The following is an 18,447-nucleotide window of genomic DNA, read 5'->3' on the forward strand; positions in this document are numbered from 1 at the left end:
TTTCTTTTTTTATCCTTGTGTTATTTCTATTAAAGCGACACTGTCATGTCGAACTTACCTTTCCCCAATCAATTCCTCTCCTCTCCCTCTGTTAGGACCTGTTCTTCATTTCTTCCTGTCTGCTCTAGTTTTCTTTAAAACATAAGACAAAGTAGGGACTATGTTGTCTTATGGAGGTTTCCTACGTCTGACTATCTTTGACCAGCGGAGGAGCAAAGTGTGCTCTGTTTCCTGTGGTCAGAGACATTTTCAGCAAAGTGTGCTCCATTTCTTGTGGTCAGAGAAATTTTCCCACAATTCTTACTTTTCCTCTGTGCTTCCTGTCAGTATTCCCGAACATCCTGTCATTTAGACAGGAATGAGAACAGTTTGTTCATTCATGTTAGGATGCAATTCGGGACTTTGTTTGGATCATAATTTCATTTGAATGAATGGAATTCTGATTCTATTCGTGCTGCGGCTGCTTAGTAAATAACTAATTCCCATGATATTAGGGAGCTATCTACCAAAAGGCTGAAAGACCTAAATTGGTCTTTCAGCCAAATTTACTAATACTAAGTAAAGATTTCTTAGTATTAGTAAATTCTTCCCCTACTCGCTATATTTCGCGAGGTGGGGTATGTCTATTAAACAGTGAGTGGCCTGTGGCTGCTAACTGTTGTAAAAAACAACAACCCTAGTGTCCCCCATCCCGAGCCCCCACCCATGCCTCACGAGTGGGGGCTATTAAACTGAAGGGGGGGACTTAACGTCCCCCTCCAGCCCCCACCCATGAGAGGCGGGTGGAGCCCTAAATGAAAATGCCGTGTGGGGACCTATTGTCCTCCCCCCTGGCCCTCACCCATAAGCGGCGGATGGGGGCCCTAAATGAAAATGGGGGGGACCTATTGTCCACTCTCCCCGGCCCCCACCCATGAGCGGCGGGTGGGGGTCCTAAATGAAAATGGGGGGGGGGGCAATTCCTGTTCTGCCTAATCTAATAAATTCATGAAGCACCAATATCAAAAAGCAATAATCAATTACCCTAAGGATTTTTAAAGATATTGGTGGGCACCAAAACCCTATTCGGGATGAGTGAATTGAGCATTTGAGAAAGGGAAAGACACTGACATCAAGTACTTGTAAATAATCAATACAAACTTTATTGACTAACAGAAACTTAATCATTCAGCGTAATATTCAGCTTAAAGGAACAGCTCAAAGAAACAGCTTAATAAAAACAGCTTAATAAAAACAGCTTAAGTATACATCACCATAAGAGAGGCTTGCTGCACTCGACTGAGAGAACTTCTGGCAGTCGGGCTTGAATGGGACCCTCTCTTAATGGGAAATCAGCAGAACCAGCAATACGCATCCATATTACAGGTGGGTAGTACTCCAATGAGTGCCAGGTTTTCTCGTCTTTTATAAGTTATTGTTACGGTTGCCTCAAGGCTGTCTGGAAGTTGGCCCATAGAAAAGAATGCTCCTAGCTCTCACCAAAGGACCATCAGCACTGTAGACACTATAAGCACTGCAGACTCGACGAACCGCCACTGCTGGGCTGGGGTCTCGCCGTCTGCTATCTACCCTGGACATATGACCAGGCTCCAGGTTCCAGTAAGTGAACCTCTTCCTTCTGTAGAGTGAAGCAGGATCAGGAACAAGAGCTCTTACAAGAGCTCAGTAGCTAAGGGACTATGCAGAGCATAGCAAACCCTATAGTGATCATAGCTGTCCCCTACAAACATGAGTCGAGGCTGCAAGTTAGAGGGTCAAGTAGTTCTGTTTAATGGAAGCAAGCAATCACAATTTATACAATTCCTCAGGCCAGAGGCACACCCCCTGGACCTGATGGAACACAGGCACACAAAGGACACAAACCAATCAAAACAATACAACAATGTCTGACACTTCCAGTCATTACAGCAAATCCTCCCCTCTGCCTGTGATATAATTACTGAACACAATGGGCTAACGTAATTATCACAGGCAGGAAAATACACAGTTTTGCACAATATTCATAACTTTAAAAGTATACATCACATTCACATAAACCACTGAACCAGCATACGCAGTATACAAACATGTGTCAAAATCATACAAATTGGTCCAGTGGTTGAAACGTTACATGGAAGTCCTTTGTGACCGACTGCAAGCATGGCTTTCCAGTCCAAACCAGTTCCACAGAGTTAGGCTGTGCAGCCGGTCTATCTTCTCCTCTATCCTGGAGATAATTGGTTTAACTGGGTGTAGTAAGCCAACTATCTCCAGGTACAGAAAATATCTCTATTCACAACAACAGTAAAAATACAAAAAAATACATAACTCCTATCATTCTGAACAGAACCCCTACATTCACCTATCCCCAGATAGCTTGGATCTGAGCGCTCAATATATCCGAACAGCGCTCAGATCCCACAAACACAGTCAAATCGCCATACACACTAGGTCCATAGTCATGGGGCAGAAGGCTGGCAATTAGGCTTCTCCATAACACAGGGAAGCAGGGCAATTTGTCGCATAAAATAAAAGTTACAAAAGGCATTTTGTAACAGTTATTAATAATCAATGGGGTGAATAGTCTGTACTTTTCCACCAAATCTTCTTATCAGTGCAACCCAGCAAAGACCTTGCAAAAGTGTTGGGTGGGACCTGCAGCTGGCAAGGCTGTCCAGTAGGCATGTGCGTGGGGAAAATTTTCGGTTCAGTTCGGCATTCAGGACTTTTGCAATTCGGCACTTCAACACTTTGGAACTTTGGAAACTTCGGCACTTCAGCACTTCGGAACTTTGACACTTCATTATACCGCGAGTAGGGGCATGTCTAGTAAATAGTGAGCAGCCTGTGGTTGCTCACTGTTAAAAAAAAAAAAAATAGAGTTCCCCCTCCCGAGCCCCCACCCGCGACGCGCGAGTGTGGGCTTTTAAACTAAAGAGGAACCTATTGCCCCCATGGCCCCCACCCCTGAGTGGCGGGTGGGGGCCTTAAGTAAAATGATGGGGGGAACCTATTGTCCTCCCCCCCTGCCCCCATCCCTGAGCGGTGGGTGGGGCCCCTAAATACTAATAAGTGGGGGGACCTAATGTCCTCCCCTTTGGCCCCCACCCCTGAGTGGTGGGTGGGGGCCCTACAGTAAAATAAAGGGAGACACCTAATGTTCTCCCCCTTGGCCCCCACCCCTGAGCGGTGGGTGGGGGCCCTAAATATTAATTGGGGGGGGACCTATTGTCCTCCCCCTGCCCCCCACCCCTGAGCGGTGGGTGGGGGCCCTAAATACTAATAAGGGGGGGACCTAATGTCCTTTCCCTGGCCCCCACCCCTGATCGGCGGGTGGGGGCTGTAAATACTAATAAGGGGGGGGACCTAATTGTGACGGTAGTAGAAAATATCCCCGTCAAGCATTCCCTTCTTCCCATAAAAGTAAAATCACCCAATGTTCCACAAGTAGAAATATCCCTGGAATCGCCGAATAATTCACACATGAACAAAAATTAATGCTGGAACAAGACTGATTTACTGGCACACAGAACTCACAATTTATGCAACACAAAACTCCTCCTCTGGGCCAGGCTAGATAATTGAGTTTTAGCAATATACATAGCTCAATTATCTGCTGCCCAGAACATTTACAGTTTAACATACTTTTTACCTAACATTCATAACTATAAAACCATACATCACATTCACATAAAAATTACATATTCACAATCAATCCACTCAGGGGAACAACATATTAAAAAATGGCATGAATCAGACCAGGAGTTCAAAAGTTACTAAAAGTATATTTTGGTCCCTGGCTGGCAGCATGGCACTGGTTTAAGCAGGTTTTATAGAGGCCTCTATCCTGGAGACAAAGGGGAAAGTAATTCAATTATCCAGGGCTAGAGGCAGACTCCATTAACCACATGGTTACAAAAAGACATAAAACACTTTAAAATACATTCATTCTTGACATTTGGAACCGAACAATATAGACCTTAAAATAGCAGGGATAGAATTAAACTGAAGCATATAGGCAATTGCATAAAAGTCCTTCACACTAATGTCCACACCCCTGACCCCCACCCCTGAGCGGCGGGTGAGGGCCGTAAATTGGAATAAGGGAGGGGACATAATGTCCTCCCCCCGGCCCCCACCCCTGAGCGGTGGGTGGGGGCCCTAAATACTAATAAGGGGGGACCTAATGTCCTCCCCCCAGGCCTCCACCCCTGAGCGGTGGGTGGGGGCCCTAAATACTAATAAGGGGGGGAACCTAATGTCCTCCCCCTGGCCACCACCCCTGAGCGGCGGGTGGGGGCCCTAAATACCAATGGGGTGACCTATTGTCTTCCCCCCCGGCCCCCACCCCTGAGCGGCGGGTGGGGGTTAGGGGGAGGACATTAGGTCCCCCTTGTTAGTATTTAGGGACCCCAACCACCACTCAGGGGTGGGGGCCAGGGGGAGGACATTAGGTCCCCCCTTATTATAATTTAGGGCTCCCCCCACCGCTCAGGGGTGGGGGCCAGGGGGGGACATAAGATACCTTTTTTTTTTTTTTTTAAACAGTGAGCAGCCTCAGGCTGCTCACTGTTTAATAGACATGACCCTACTCGCGGTATAGCGAGTAGGGGCATAATTTATTAATACTAAGTAATCTTTACTTAGTATTAGTAAATTTGGCTGAAATACCAATTTAGGTCTTTCAGCCTTTTAGTAGATAGCTCCCTAATACCATGGGAATTAGGGAGTTATCTACTTATTTATTCCTGTCATTACATGACTGGCTAAGTAACTTACATTTTATATGAATGTACGTTACTTGATTGTTGTAAGTGCTGCAAATGCTTACAGCTGAATCCTGGCTATGTTTGAATACTTTTTATTTAAAATTGTATACAGTGTAACATTCTTTATTCTTCCACTGGGTAAATATATTAGTACTTAGGCAATACTGTGCTTCGGAACTTCGGCACTTCGGCACTTTGACACTTCTGAAATTCGGTAATTTCAGAACTTCTGAAATTCGGTAATTTCGGAAATTCGGTAATTTCGGAACTTCGGGACCTCGGCAACATTTGGAAGTACCCGAATGTCCGAATTGCTTGAAATTCATCTGAATTCATATTCAGACCGAAACGAATTGCACATGTCTACTGTCCAGCCCCATCAAGAATACCATGCCAGATCTGTGCGGTTATTATCTCTTATCTAAAAAGCTAGCTCTGGTCTTATAACTATCTCGTGATGGCATGCATGAGTCATTCTAGTGCTGTGTTTTGTGGTTATTAACATTTTCAGGACTATATACCGGTGCCATCTTGACTATCTAATAATAGCTTGATTTGCTCAATAGTGATCAATCATTCTTAATTAATATGGAATATTATCACACACCCCCATCCCCCACCCATGGTTGCTTTCAATTTGAAAAGCAACCAATCACAGTGTTATGAGTCAAGTTACGCAGTATGGGAAAATTCCAAAGAACTTCCCACGCTGTGTAAAATTTTTATCTCCCTTATGCTATTATGAGGGTCATATTGACCACCATAGAGTGAGGGAGGACATGGGGGCTTAGAAAGTGGCTGGGAGCACCGCTCCATGATGCTTCTATTTTTACATATTACAAGGAGAGAGCTGTGCACCAGTAGCTCCCTCCTTGTAAAAACAAACAAACAAACGAATGAAGAGGTCTTCGTTCATTTGTTTGAAATTTCTATTTATTTATTCATCTGACAAATGAATTAATAGATGAAATTCCCGTTCGCATGCCCAAGTATTTAACTGGGCATGCACAGGAATTTCACAGCGCTATCTAATGTGGGCAGATAACGTGTCCCACAGGGACTTCATCTACCCACACAAAGATGGCAGCGCCCAGGACCTAGGTCTGGGCATGAAATACATTTTAAAAAATAGGTAATATGGGGGGCTTAGGGGCATTTGGGGATGACTAGGGGGACAATCAGATGTTGTGGAATCAGGAGGGAGGTTAAAACAAAATGGGATTCGGCCATGCCAGTGCTGCTTTAAATAACCAATTTTTGTATTTTAATACATAACACATAACATTGCAATACTCTGATAACATATCTGCCCTAAACTGGGGACAGACAACTGTGCTCTTACTTAATGACATTCATAACTATCATTGCTGTATATTGCAGTTGGTATAAACTTTCTTTAGAGGCCACTTTATAATCACTATCCCTTCCATTATTGAAAACACTATTTACCTATTTAAACAATCATATAAATAAACTTGAGACTCTGCACTATTTCTTTCCTAATTTTGATGATCCCCTTGTTAGGCCCACATTGAATCTCTAACATATCCCTGACTTTGACTCATATATATATATATATATATATATATATATATATATATATATATATATGTATATAGAAAAGTAGTTGGTTACACTCTCGGATTTCCATTAAAATATAACTTTTATTCCAATTACTAAAACAGATCAACGTTTCAGTCCATCTTGTGGACTTTCATCAGGATGTTCCTGATCCTGATGAAAGTCCACAAGATGGACTGAAACGTTGATCTGTTTTAGTAATTGGAATAAAAGTTACATTTTAATGGAAATCCGAGAGTGCAACCAACTACTTTTCTATTTGGATGTTTAAGCCCTGGTGCTGCACCCGGTTTGAAAATTGAGTGCAAGGTACAGTTGAACTTTTTTATATACATATATATATGTATATATATATATATACACACATAATATTTTTCCGTGTATAAGACACCCCCATGTATAAGACGACCCCTATTTTTTTAACCCAAAATTAAGAATTACATATTTTAGACATCTATAGCGCTGGAGTCCAGTTTGACTGATGAGGATCCCCCACTTGTCCCAGGCCTCTTCACACTCCGGTAGGCCACTCCCCATGGTCCACGTCTGCACAATGGTTCCCTGGACCGCTGTCCTGCTGTTGGTGGCAACAATGCCCTCTGCCTGTGGTACCATACGGGGGATGTCCGGGCAAGACCACACCCTGTGGCGTCTATCTGTAGTCCGGAGCAGTGAGGTCTTGGCATGGTCCAGAGTGATGTGAGGAAGCATGTGGTTGCACAAGATATCCCAGACCTGCGCACAAAATCGATCAAATTCAAATATATCAGCAGGTCGCAGAGGTGTACAACACAGCCTATGCCCACAGGAACTTGGCAGTAGCGAACCCAACAGTCAGCTGAGTGTCCTGTCAACGAGTAGCCACATTTTGTGTCCAAATTGTGCTGAGTAAGTACCGTAAGTATTAGGCTTAATAAATAGATGTTTGAAGGAGCTCCAGCCACATGTGACTAGCTTGGTTGGCTGTCAGGTCCCATGCACAAGTGTTGTTGTTTTTTAACCCCTGCTGTGACATTCCATGTATAAGACGACCTCCAATTTTAGACTATAAAACATTTGAAAACAATATAGTCTTATATATCTAAAAATGTATGTATATATACAATTTATGTATGTATATATATATATATATATATATATATATATATCCCAGGACTCATAGTACCAAACCCTGCAGAAAAAGCCATTAGAGTCCCAAACTTAATTGGAAGAGATACAGAAAGTTAGGTGTGTCCTCGTTCCTGCTCCAGATGTTAGATCTAAGACCCAAGGTCCCTCTCTCTACTTTGTCCTTCATTTTTAAAATAGAATATTCCTTTAAGTCATTACTTTCAGTGAACAATAGAGTAAGGTGGCATGTCTTCCCTGCAGACTATCATCTAGATTTTGGTCAGTGGATGGCGCAGTTACTACACTGAAAGAAATTCTTGTGAGGAAGTCCAATTATTACTTTGTATAATGGGTTAACCGAATTTTGTGATGCGTTTAATGTCATCTTGGCTATCTTTATGATGCCTATTCGTCAAAAATCTGTCAGACTTCAAAATGTTTTGGCTCGTTTTTACCAGACTTACTGTCTGGTGTTGTGCCATTAAATTAGTTTCTGGCACTTGTAGCCTTAATTTCACCCTTCCTAACAATGGAACTTTGTATCAGATCCTTAATATTTAAAAAGTAAAATGAGTTACTTAGTGTTATCTGTCATTGGTAATCCTGTGTCTGGTTTTCTTGTGTTAAGCTACATAGTTAGTAATGTGACAGCATATGATATATACATGTATCGTACATTTTCAGTTATATTAGTTTAATAATATGACATTTCTTCATTGATATTCTATCCATGATTATTCTATATTATTAACATAGTACTATATTATATTTAGTTATATGTGGATAATATATGTATAATATCTAATATATGTATAATTTCACATATGTTTTGGGGCTGTTACTTTTTCTACTCAACCAACAGACATAAGGTCTTATCTCAGCAGTGTTTACGTAGGATGCATTCCTCTGCTCAGGGCAGAATAGAGTTACAGAGAGAAAAAAAAATGTGTGTCTTTTTTGTATTCTGTTACAAAATGGAGTCACCTCTGTTCTGATGGTGCCTTACAGTATACATTTTTAATTTCTTTCTTAACACAAAATATCTTCCAGTATAGATACCCTGACAGGCTGCCACTTCCTCCCAGCACTGACATTACTGAAAGTTGTTCTGCTAAAGGGCCCTTAAAACATATTACCATTGGATGGCCCTAACTGGATGGATATCAGTTGCTTTTTGTTTACATGATTGCTGAGAATCTGACTTTGCGTTATATGGAGACCCTTAAGGGAATCAAGGAGCAACCTCTGTGAGCTCATAGGAATGTCTGAACCTTTGCACTGCATTAAATATGGCTTTGTACACATAAATAGTTGCTATGCTTGAACCATTTCAACATTAACAAACTTTTCAGTGAGGTATTAAAGGTCTTGGCTTAAGCCACACTTGACAGACTTTAAACTCACAATGCACTAATAGGCTGCCACTTGAAAATTCAGAGTATCTGGATATGTTATCTATTATTCTAATCATTTGTCTTCTCAGTGCAACAGAAGTGACTGCTATGGATCATCAGACCCTTGAAATGATGTCATCTAATAAATGTAAGACATGACCATATGCCATTTTTAGTTCATGGAGGATGTTGTAAATGTCCCTTTGCTCTCCGAAGGTGCTTAGCCCTTCACTAGGATCGTAGCACTTGAGAAACCAAGTCTGTCTCAAAAAAGAGCTTAAGCACTGTAGTGCTAACAACTTCACAAGATCCTTTAAGTCAGAGACTCTTAAAGGAACACTATAGGGTCAGGAATACAAATGTGTATTCCTGACCTATAGTGTTAAAAACAATCCAGACCCCTAAAGCACTTTAGCTTGCTAAAAAGCTTTATGAGTGGAGTGTGTCCTATTTTTTCATTTGGAAAGAGGGCAGATTTCAAAACAAATTGACAGTTTTATAAAGTATACTAGTTACACCCCCCTGGTTTCTCAAACAGACAACATGTTGTTTCTGTTGTTTCCTAGTCTGATTATCTTATTTGCACTGAACTCAAGAGGCAACAATTGCCCAGAGCACCTGCCTTGCAAAGAGTTTTCATTGAGCTACATTGGGAAGTCTGTGATTGGACAGCAGCAACAGGAGGGCTTGCAAAAACTGTAGATAAGAGTTGTTTTTTTTAGGTATAACTCTAATGAAAAAATGCATAATTAAATGCAATGCATTTGCGGTAGATCTGCTAAACAGTTACTCTTATTTATATTGTATTTGGGCAGTGGAGTGTTTCTTTAAATCTTCAATTCTTAAAGAAATATTATCTGCTTCCTAGCAAATTGGTTAGCACTCTGTAAATGTGAATATGAATCTAATAACCCAACATTTTAGTTTTGCTACTATGTCAAATTAATTCAATGATTTCAATATTTTTTTTTTGTATTTGCCATTCCGTAGTTATGGATTTTATTTAATTATGTGACACCTTTTAAAGGCTGAACTCAACAAGGAAATAAGAGAAGGGATAACACTCCGTATTTATAAACAGAATTTTTCCTGTTCATAATTCAGTCTTCAAAGGACAGTATGTTTCCAGTTTAGTGAATTGGTTCCTGAAAGGGCAGACCTTTCATCATGCATTCTGTGGGGAGTTTAACAAGTGTCAATAAGCCATCACCACATGAGTTCACACATGATACCAATTCACTTCTAGAACAGCTGATGTTCGTCCCATGGCGTTAAATGTGATGAAAACATTCTGTAGCTCAGAGAAGACAGTCTAAGTTAATATCGATTCGTACTAAAGTCTGGAAGCCATGGTCCCTATTTAAATGGGGACACCTGTGATTATTTTAAAATATGTTTCTGCGTTTAAATGATGTATTTTTTTTTATGTGTCCTTACTATGTGGGAAATATATTTACCACCTTATCTGACATGTAAAGAAGACACAGATTATGCTAAATTTTACCTGAGAAATATGAAAAAAGGTTTTGAATAAGACAGAGCTCCTGTTTAGTTGTTATGGAGAAACTGCCTTTTATTTGATTTGTCTGGACTACCACTAAGGGAGATCTAGCTCAGATAATTATCTTATGATTTATTGAAGTCCTCTGTGGAACATGGTTTCATTGTTAACACATTACACATTGTAGCAGCTCAAAAACGTAATCAATACTACACTTAGTGGTTAAGCAATAGGATGTTAATGTGAAAGGTCACGAGTGCAATCCTGGCTGCTCCTTATAACTTATTCAATATATATCTGATGCTTTTAACGCCATGCCAAATATTTGTTTCTTGGGTGAATCAAGTGTTTTCACTGCAATTCAGTTAGATAATCTAGTATATCATCAAATACTGTTTTTGGAAACATATGCTGGAGGTGTAATTGTATTTACACAATATTTCAATAAGTATAATAAAAAAACTAAACAAACAAAGACAATATTTTGTGAGGTAAAACAGATAATTTTCCATGGCAAAATGCTACATGATCTCTATGACGATCAGTCATGTTTCATAATATTTTAATTACTATTACCTATGGTGCGTTTTGGTAGCACTAATTGTTTAGTGTATTATAGATTATCCAGAATATACTTTCACACAATTTTTATCAAATTAGAGCTCCCAAGGGAAAGGGACTGTAATGAGGAAGGGATAAAGGCTGTAATGTGGGAGGTTGGTTTAGTTATAGTGTATGATCATACATTGCATAAGCCTGCAACAACTCCAATGTACGCCATGTTTATGTTTAGTTGTTAAAGTTAGGCGTTTACAAATAAAATTTAAAAAAAATTACATTATGCGAACTTTGAATTTGAATTTGCTGTTCATCCACTCATATGTCTTATGAAGCTCATTTTCATTTAAATGGCTTTGTTAATTAGCAAAACTGTTGTTTCTGAGGTATTGACAATCCACAGGTAATTCATCAGAGTCAGTTGCACCTTACTAAATGCACTGTCTGGTGCGCAGGAAGTTATCAGGCAAAAATTCAAGTGCTGGAGCCTCAAACATTAAAGGAACACCATAGTCACCTAAACAATTTTAGCTTAATGAAGCAGTTTTAGCGTATAGATCATGCTTCTCAGGTTTCACTGCCATTTATGAGTTAAATCACTTTGTTTCTGTTTATACAGCCCTTGTCACACCTCCCCTGACTCTGACTGACACAGCCTGCATGAAAAAAAAAAAAAAAACTGTTTTTTTTCAATTAGATATAAATTTATCTTAAACAATTGTATCTCTTTCTCTGTAAATTGAACTTTAATCACACACAGGAGGCCCTTGCAGGGTCTAGCAAGCTATTAACATAGCAGATGATAAGAAAATCTAAATTAAACAGAAATTGCAATAAAGGAAGGATAAACTTTAGATGACTCTTTACAGAAATTGTTTAGGAAGGCTGTGCAAGTCACATGCAGGGAGGTGTGAATAGGGTTCATAAACAAAGTGATTTAACTCCTAAATGGCAGAGAATTGAGCAGTGAGACTGCGGGGACATGATCTATACACCAAAACTGCTTCATTAAGCTAAAGTTGTTTTGGTGACTATAGTGTCCCTTTAACTACTATTATCACAATGCAAACGAAAGAGCCCAACTTTGCGAGGCAGCAAATGGAGTTCATATAAAAATTTTTTATTTTCTGTACCTAGTCAAACAAATCATTGGAGTAACTAAATGACCTCCATTTGTCTAAATATACATAGGGATTAAGGAGAGAACGCAGGCAACTATTTTTCATTTGGTTTTTGCTATATCTGAGCAGTTCAATATGAGACCTATTAAGGAGATAATACACCTGCCTAAAGGTGCTTAATGTGAGATACAGATAATATATGTAATGAGGATGTAATGAGGATTACAGTTAACCCACGAGAAATGGCCCAATGGGGGTGTTAAGGATAGGTATGTTGTCGGTAACAAGTAGTATGACAGGGTAGTATGCAACACTAGTAAGACAGATGTAATGCAAATTAAATGCCTAAACGAGGTGCAGAATTAGCCTGTGGCAGGTTGCGAGGCATATGAACACACGTTGTAAAGGCATATTGGGGCCATTAGTGGAAATATGCATATAAAACCGTGAGGTGGCCCGATTTATATACTGAGTTATAGGGTGGCTGTGCCGCCTGTGTTGGGATTAATGCGGGTGAAAATAGGATGTGAATCAAAGAATGGTTGTGGTTTTTGTGAAGAAACTGTTACTAGGACATGTTGGTGATGAGATGGTAGAGAATCCGATAGTTACTAATAATCATCTAGTTTATGAAATGGTAAACAGAAGAGAAATAGAAACCGTATGTAAACACTTATAAAACATCATACAATACATACCCACTGAGCCAAATAAACGAGGTGTCAGAAGACAGAATCAAAACTGGAAAAGAGGCCTCTAGAATGCCACAGTGTCTTAACAGGATTGCGGCCACAATGGCCGTACATAATACATAGGAAGAGACAGGAGATATAAACCATACATTAAAAAGACCTAAATGCAGAATGCTTAACAGCTGGCATGGAAGATAAGGGTGAAAAACAAAAGCAAATGTTAGAATAATGGTAGACTATCTCAGTAATATTAGCATCAGACATAACTGCTTAAACTGAACATGACTTAATGATCCTAATGCATGCAGATCGTATAAAGAAAGTCTGCGAAAGGGAGAGAATGCAAAAGCAGCAGACAGGAGAACTGGAGGTTTAGCTAGCGGTATATAGGTTATACCCCAATGAAAATTACATAATTAAATGCATGCATGAGGGCATTGGGGTATATCTACTAAACAGTGAATTACTAAACAATGTAGGCCCAATGAGTGCCTGCATAACCAGAGGGGAGACAAACAAACACTAAAATTTAGGGTGACTAACTGAAATGAATATGATACAAAGTTTGAGGTCATTTAGTAAGAAGATTTTAGACATTTAGAAGATACCCCCTTTACAGAGAATATGAAATGATAACATTTATGTGTAGAGAATGTATATACAAGTTTATATTACTATTTCCTCAACCACACAAATTTAGAAAGTCAGTTGCAACACCTAGCCACATAATTACCAAACAATGTATGCATAAAGAGTGCCTGAATACAAAGAGGGCAACCTTAAAGAAAACATAAAAATGTAGGGTGACCAACCAATGCATGATACATTTTTTTATGAGTTTGTGTTTGTACAGTAACAAGATATTTTTTTTTTAGACATTTAGAAGATATTCCCAATTGAAGAGGATAAGGAACTTAACATTTAATGTGTACAGAGAATGTTCATACAAGTTTATATATCTATTCCTTAACCATATATATAGGCCCAAGTTCGGGCCTGGCATAAATTTACACAATCAGTTGCAACACCTAGCCACATAATTACTAAACAATGTAGGCCCCAATAAGTGCATGAATACCCAGAGGGAAGACAGATAAAACATTAAATTGTATGGTGAGAGATTGAATTGCAAATGATAAAAGTCGATATGGCCTAGTGAGGGCCAAATACAGTAAGCAGAATGAGGCATTGCTGTGATGCTATGTATGATTTAAATAGGTTGAATTTGTGTTAGTAGTGAAATTCGCCACAACTGTATGGCTAAACAAACTTACAGTTTAGTTAAAAAACAAAAAAAACAACCATTGGTTAAAGAAGTCACGGCTGGGCCGAATACAGAGGTGCCCCATGTGCTGCGAGGGAGGCGACTGTTGTTTACCACAGTGAGGTAAAATGAATACTTACATGGACTGTACTAGGCCAAGACCAGATTGTCTGGAGTTAAAGGGACACTATAGTCACCTGAACAACTTTAGCTTAATGAAGCAGTTTTGGTGTATAGAACATGCCCCTGCAGCCTCACTGCTCAATCTTCTGCCATTTAGGAGTTAAATCCCTTTGTTTATGAACCCTAGTCACACCTCCCTGCATGTGACTTGCACAGCCTTCCATAAACACTTCCTGTAAAGAGAGCCCTATTTAGGCTTTCTTTATTGCAAGTTCTTATCCCCTGCTATGTTAATAGCTTGCTAGACCCTGCAAGAGCCTCCTGCATGTGATTAAAGTTCAATTTAGAGATTGAGATACAATTATTTAAGGTAAATTACATCTGTTTGAAAGTGAAACCAGTTTTTATTTCATGCAGGCTCTGTCAATCATAGCCAGGGGAGGTGTGGCTAGGGCTGCATAAACAAAAACAAAGTGATTTAACTCCTAAATGACAGTAAATTGAGCAGTGAGATTGCAGGGGAATGATCTATACACTAAAACTGCTTTATTTAGCTAAAGTAATTTAGGTGACTATAGTGTTCCTTTAAGGCAGTTTGCGTTGATGACCTTATATACAGATATATATAGTGTTCAAGTAGAGATTGTAGCCGTATTAGTCCAGTGATGTAGATGTAAAAAACAGATAAAATTCATATCTTGTAATACCTGAAACATAGAATTCAAAGTTGAGTTGTGATACAGGGGTTAAAGCAACATGAGTGCAGATAAGACACAGGTTTGTTAGAAAATAGACACTATTTGGGGCGTGGCCTAGACACCGACCGGGATGGCCGCATAATTCCGGAGCTCCGCCAAATCCACTCTTAATCCGGCACTAGCCATAAGCATCGAGACCCAAAAACCAGCCCAACACCCTCCACTATGCCTGGCAGACACTCCGGCTTGAAACCCGACCCGAAAAAGAAGGGTGACAGGAGAGAAACCGGCAGATCGGTGGCCGACATGCTAACTACGCCGCGAGGCAGACAGGCCTCACAAGATGGCCGCCAGCACAGCCCGCGTGGATCCCTCTCCCCGGCCTCTACCACAGGCAGCGATATGCCAGAAACGCAATCAGGGGACCCTGCACAAATACTGGCTAAACTTCAGGAGGTGAAAAGCTTCCTTGCCAAAGAAATCTCCAACAGCACGAGAGAGGTCAAGGCAGAAATCCAGGCGCTGGGAGCCCGGACTGCGGCCCTAGAGGAAAAGATGGATCTGGTCACTCAGGCCCATAACAACGCCGCATCATATTCAAGAGCAATGGAACAGCGGATCTGTGAGTTGGAACTTACGGTGGAAGACCTCGCCAACCGCTCCAGACGCAATAACGTGAGACTCAGAGGCCTCCCTGAAACAGCCGCGGAAGGGAACCTGGTGAGCAAAATGGAGCACTATTTCAAGCACTTACTCCCAGATATCCCTGATACTTACTGGGCAATCGATCGAGCACACAGAGCGCTCAGAGCCCGTAGAACGGAGGGACAGGCACCGAGAGACATCATCATCCGCTTTCATTACTACTCCACAAAAGAAGCGGTGATGAAGTATGCTAGGGCCAACGAGCTTAATTATCAAAACTCTATCATCACCTTATACCAGGACTTTTCCCCTACCACTCTGCAACGCAGGAGAAACTGGAGACCCCTGACAACTCTGCTTCAAGAGCGGGAAATCAAATACACATGGGGACACCCCTTCAAGTTGGTGGCTTTCAAGGCCGGGACTACCTACACCCTGCAGTCAGGAGGAGACCCACTAAGATTCCTTCGGAGCCTACAGATAGAACCACCAAGAAGCTTTGCCCTATCCGGGGAAACACCGCCAGAGCTTGAAGACCTACCCGCTGACTGGACAGTCGTCAAAGCAGCTAAAGCCTCGACGAACCGCCACACCTGAGACCCTCAGCGGTCGCCTCACACCCACCTATGACTCACTCTCCCAACCTGCCGGGACCCGGTCCCTAGGGAGAGAAAGACTCACCTGAACTGCCGTACACCTTATTGCTGGCGGCTGATAGGTATCGTGCGCTGCCTCTGCCTAGTTGGGGTTTTCTACGTGGGGGGTGCCTGTGTACTGTATGTTGGGATATGATGACCCCCACACGGAGTACCCCAACATGCGGTGCACTACCAGTTCATTGGGGCACCCCTCCCCCCCAAGACCCACCCGCAAACTGGACAATCATCAAAGCAGCGAAAGCCTCGACGGACTGCCACACCTGAGACTCTCAGCGGTCACATTACAACCACCTAAGGTTCACTCTCCCAACCTGACGGGACCCGGTCCCTAAGGAGAGAAAGACTCACTTGAACTGCCGTACACCTCACCGCTCTCAGCTGATTGGTATCGTATGCTGCCTTTGCCTAGTTAATGTCTTCTATATGGGACTTAATTTTTTGCACCCAGCTCTGAAGGAGCGATCCGTGGAGGTGGGGTGTGCTTGTGTGCTGTATGTTGGGATATGATGACCCCCACACGGAGTACCCCAACATGCGGCACACCGCCAGCTCATTGGGGCACCCCCCCCCTCCTTCCCCCCCCTCCCCTCCCCCCCCCAAGATAGCGACACCCTATTCATATCAGCAACCTGATAAACATAGTGACATGTGTTAGGTAAAAAGCAACACCAAAATGTTGAAAAAACTATATTATCTTGAGAAAAAAAACAAAAAAAAAAAACAAGGCCTTGTTACGTGTATAAATGTTACAAATGGGGTTATTACAATAACGTGTGTTGTACCACCCTTATAACTTCCCCGACATAAATACGGCAGATCAAACAGGTCCCTGGATCAATTAGAGACCCAGAGCGCCATTAGTAGCAAGGGGCAACAGGCTCACATTTAATGGGTAGACCTGATAAGCCACATGCCCCTGTATGCTCCCCCCCGCCTCCCGCCCTTACCCCATTAAGCTCAGAGGGCTTCAAGATATGGAGCTAGGCTCCACGACCCGGTTACAGTTTGAGAGGCCTCATACAGAGGCACAGTGGAATGGAGACTCCCCCCCCCCCCTCGCAGGAGAAAATTCGGACCTGCGAAGGAGAGGGGCACCCCCACCCGACACTGGCGAGTTGTAAGACCAGTGTGCGCAAATTGTTACATTACTATGTACCATATGTTTACTGTTATTTTATGTTTTTGTTCATGTTTTTATTTATGATTTTGGGTATGACTAACACGACTGGAGGTAGGAAACAGACATGGTTAAAGAGCCAAGACATGCAGTTTGTCAAAGAGAGGGAGACTAACGGACAACGGACAGGTAGGGAAGACGCACACTCAGCAATCACACGCCACACGAGAGTACCGGGCACATGACACTAAAAATTTTATCCATTAACGCCAAAGGCCTAAACATACCTACCAAACGCAGATTACTCCTACGAGACCTCAAGGCTAAAAAAGCAGACATAGCGTTAGTACAGGAGACCCACATACCGAAGGCCTCGCCAACCAAAATAGGGGATAACATTTACAACACTGTCCACGAAGCCAGGGCGTTACGTAAACACGCAGGCGTGGCCGTACTCATACACAAGAGATGCCCTTATACGGTCACACACACACAGAATGACTCTGAAGGCAGATACCTGGCTATCACCGGCAACTACTACAATACCAAACTGCACATAGTGAATCTGTACGCACCCAACAAGCCAGACAGTGAATACTGGAATGCAATAACATCCCTACTCACCTCCCTACAGGGAGGCATAATGGTGGTGGGAGGAGACCTAAATGCCGTACCCAGCCCGGCGACCGACCGTAGCTCTAAAACAGGGACTCAGCGTTCACAGGGGAGAGGGGGTCAAGACAAACTCCTCCATACCTTTCTACAACGCACTGGACTAATGGATGCGTGGAGACTTCAACACCCAGACACCTTAGACTATACATACTACTCCGCACCCCACACTACATACTCCAGAATAGACAACCTCCTCCTCAACGGAGCGGGCATGGCAAAACTAATACACTCAGAAATTAACAATATCACTTGGTCGGACCATGCAGATGTGACTATAACCTTAGGCATAGGTCAACATCGCAACACATGGACATGGAGACTCAACTCGGACCTACTCTCTGACAACGACATATCCGCCACTACCCGACTGAAAATATTAGACTACTTCACCACTAACGACACGGAGGACATCAACCCGACCGCATTGTGGGCAGCCCACAAAGCGGTGTTACGGGGACACCTCATACAGGCAGCCACACATAAAAAGCGAACCAAAACGAAACGCCTCCTAGAATTACAAACCACAATGAGGAAACTAGAGCAACGACATAAGCAGGCGCC

This window comes from Pelobates fuscus, chromosome 5, assembly GCF_036172605.1.
Source record: "Pelobates fuscus isolate aPelFus1 chromosome 5, aPelFus1.pri, whole genome shotgun sequence".
NCBI lineage: Eukaryota > Metazoa > Chordata > Amphibia > Anura > Pelobatidae > Pelobates > Pelobates fuscus.